A 4011-nucleotide genomic window follows, 5' to 3' on the forward strand; every position below is an offset into this window, starting at 1 on the left:
GTGTGCTTTGGGGTGTAGCATCTCAACTCCAAAAAGCTGAACGCGAGGAAGGAGAGTCAGTGAGAGACTTTATTAGTCGACTAAAGCATCTAAATTCTCGATGTATTCCCGACGATGAGTGCTTCAATAACAACCAACTTCTTGATAGATTCATCCAAGGATTACGCCATGAGGACATATACAATGGCCTAGTCATTAGAGGTCTTACAACGTGGGAAGCAGTCATACTGCCAATGCAATCCAGTTAGAAGACAACTTGATGATTGCAGGTAAAAAGGTGTCTTCGGAGACAAAGTCTACGAGCCAACAATGACTGTAAAACCTACTGCCAAGGAGCCCAAGATATCCAAAATGTCTATAGCTAACCTTACTAAGGCTCTCCAAGAATACTTTAGGGGTAATCGAGCTCCTCAAAATAGCCATATGTACCCAAGACGAGAGCAACAATGGTGTTCAGTTTGCTTAGGACCACATAGCACGAGTGAATGTCCCACATTCAGAGTTAAATTCAATGGGACTTGCAATACATGTGGTAAGTATGGCCATCAATCTAAGGATTGCCTAGTACTTAAGCATATGTTAGCAAATCAGGCACCACTAGCCTGGTCAAACACACCTCAAGTACCCGCACTGATGCTTGCACCACCTGTCGAGCAATCTGTCGAGCAATCGTCACATAACACATAGTTCCAAGGAACCCAAATTTAATCCAGCCTGTGCCATTACCACCACCAGTGCTAGGACCACAACCTCCGCATCCGAGGGTTACCCTAATTATAAACCAGATGGGTTGTGAGTCACATAGTGCATGTGGGGATTATGGAGAGGATATAGACCCCACTGTTCCATATGGGATTGATACGTTTGAAATGACTCCCCCCAGTATTACATGGAGGATCATTTCGGGCAAGTCAAGCCTGTATATCAAGCGGCTGCTCTCCCCACACATGAGGGCAAAAACTTAATACCTTTGCCAGGAGACCACCTCTTCAATGCTACAATCATGGTGGACCGCATCGTGTAGCAGAGTGCCCTAATAGGCTACAGAAGATCGCTACTCAAATGCAACCAAATCAAGGGAGCACGTCGGGAATGCCGATACTTACATGTAATCGTTGTGGCATAGATCATTTTATTGCTCAATGTCCTTATAATCCAAGTGCACCCAAGATTACGCCATTGAATTTGGTTGAGGTCACCAATGAGGCACTAGGAACCACCCCTGTTGTTGTACCCGCAGATATAGTCACACGGTCAATGCTTCAAAATCAAAACTACATTCTTGAAGAGAGGGATACTGCATCAATTGCTCGAGCAAAGAAAAAGAAAACGTGACGGAAGAGATCACTTAATGCCACAAGCTCCAAATCTAGTTCAAAGACTAATATAGAGACAGGAGACGACCCTATGTATATGAATGATCCTGAAGATGATTCTGATTCAATAGAAACCATGGGGACCAAAGACACTACTTTAAGGGAGGAACCCACTCGGGAGTGCAACGAAGGAGAATCAAGCAAAGACATAAATCGGGGGAAACAAAAGGAAACTCCTCTTGCCCCACAACCAAGTCAGCTAATGCCCTCTCGGCTGCCCAGACTGACTGAGACTCTCAAAGACAAGCCACGTGGGCCAAAAACCCTCAAGAAAAAGATTGGGACTTACCCAAACCCAGTAGAGGAGATTGAATCAGTGCAACACTTAAGGGGTTTGGTGGAAGAAATACAAAGAGAACCGGAGCCAGAACCTAGAAAAATCAAAATCCCAGACTACACACAAGTTCAGCCTCACAGGAGCCATAAACCGTTAGCTATACCTAGTATCATTCAGGAAGAAAGTGAGGATAGGACATCAGGAAGTGGGCAGACACCCTTCTTGCTTGAAAGAATGTTTAGTGAGGGAATGCCTGACCCCATCGAAGAGGAAGTGATTCCATCTTCACCAGTCCCTAGTCAAGGGCCGATATCTCAAAAAGTACCATTGAATGTGTCCAAACTAATGGATTTCATGTCCTCTAAAATCAGAACCACGATCATATCCAAGTTATACGGAGATCCTGAGCTATTCTTAGCTCTTCGCGCATTTTTCAATGGAGAACTGAAGGCGGGGTTACCACAATTTGCAAATATGGATAGACTTGACACGCTTCAAGATGAGGAGGAACATTTGGATCTACAGCCCAACCTAGATGAAGACTTAGTCGTTGAAACACCTGTTAAAGGTGACGAATCTAATGCAACCCTCCCCATTACTACCAACAATACTACCAACAAGGGATTGACTCTAAAGGGAATCCTTGATGGTGGTGTTGGAGTGAGCATTGTGACTAAAAACTGCTGGGAATCTATGGGAAGACCTCACCTAGAAGTCACAAACATAGTGGTTAAGATGGCAAACGAAACTATAGCTAAACCTATTGGAATGCTAAGGGACCTTAAGATCAAGGTTTTGGGATACAAGGTAAGGCATACCTTCATTGTAATGGATTTCTCTAAGCATCCTATGTCATATCAAATGATCTTAGGATGTCCTTTCATGAGGGAAGCACAAATGGTGCATGACTGGTCGAAAAACCATGTCTACTTTTACAATTCTAGGACTCTGTCATTCAAGTTGATGTTGAGAATGGTCACGTGCATCCTTTAGGAAGCAAGGTTATCATTGATAATCGATCGGATACCACTATTCACTCAGCCCCATTAAAGTATTGCTATACATGCAAAAAAAGAGATCGATGATGGAAAAGATTCTCCTTATATGGATGTCCTACTGGGCATGACTCAGTCAGATAATGTAGATTGGGTACACCTAGCGGCAACCATAGACACATGGGGAAATAGAGGCACAAGTTGGGTAACACCTGAGGGGCAAGATATGCCACCATTAGTGCCAGTAAACATGGTAGGTGTTATGCACTTGACTTCTGATGGCAAGAAAGTAACAAACTCCCTTGACACTGAAAGTAGCTAAGACTCTGACCAATGCGACTCCGAGTCTGAATCTCAAGAAGAAACTGACTCTGAGCCTGATAGGAGGTATGAATTGAATAATCACCCAAGTGTGGAAGCCACATGCTCAAGGCCTAGGACAATAACCTCTTGTTGCAGTTCATCCGAGAGTGAGGGGGGCATAAGTGAAGATCGATCAAGTGAGTCTGAATCTGATATAAACAAAAATCAGAAACTAGGTAAGAAGAAGACGAGACATAAGCGACAACGCTATCGAGCTATTGTACGAGCTAGAATAAACAAAGAGAGATCCACTGAGAATGGCTTAGTTATGTAGGATCATATGACGCTCATTGAAAGTTAGTGGATAATTGGGGAGAATACCTCCAAAGTGTCATGTGGTGTAGTCTGCAACCTCATGACATCGCCCAATTAGAAATCAAAGAGAAGCCGAAACTAAGTCGTACTACGCGAGAAGGCGTCAAAATCGAGAGTTAGCTCAGCAACAAAAGGAATGGAATTTAAAGAAAAAAGCATGGCACAACAAGAACCGGTAGACTTACACCCCGCACCTGAGCATTTCAATTCTTTTACCTTGGGGGAACATAAAGTCATCTACACAAAAGCCCAACGAACGCCTACCAATGGGAGTAGCGGTGTCTACGATGGCCCGGCGGTAGTTAAGGAGATAGAACTAGCAGATCCAGGTGAGGAGTCTAAACCAATTTTTATTACTCAAGACCTCACCAAGACGGAAGAAGCTGCAGTTAAGATGCTTCTTAAAGAATTCAAGGACATATTTGCTTGGACATACCATGATATGAAGGGTGTTCCACCCTCTATGGTGCAACACACAATTCCAATGATTAGCACTACTAAACCAACCCAGCAACGTCCCTACCCACCAATGAATCCTAAGTATGCAAAGATTGTACAAGAGGAAATTGAAAAGCTTATAAAATGTGGATTCATATACCCTATTGAGCACTCAGAATGGGTTTCTTTGATAGTCATTGTACCAAAGAAGAATGGGAAACTTAGAGTGTGCGTTGATCTCAAAAAG

At 43.4% G+C, this 4011-nt stretch overlaps 1 pseudogene; it reads left to right on the forward strand.

Moving 5' to 3' along the window:
- The first annotated feature begins 1062 nt into the window (after positions 1-1062).
- Positions 1063-2970, forward strand: LOC147619732 (uncharacterized; annotated as a pseudogene).
- Positions 2971-4011: the final 1041 nt, after the last annotated feature.

Source organism: Cibotium barometz, chromosome 32, assembly GCF_041138505.1.
Source record: "Cibotium barometz isolate CiBa-2024 chromosome 32, ASM4113850v1, whole genome shotgun sequence".
Lineage (NCBI taxonomy): Eukaryota > Viridiplantae > Streptophyta > Polypodiopsida > Cyatheales > Cibotiaceae > Cibotium > Cibotium barometz.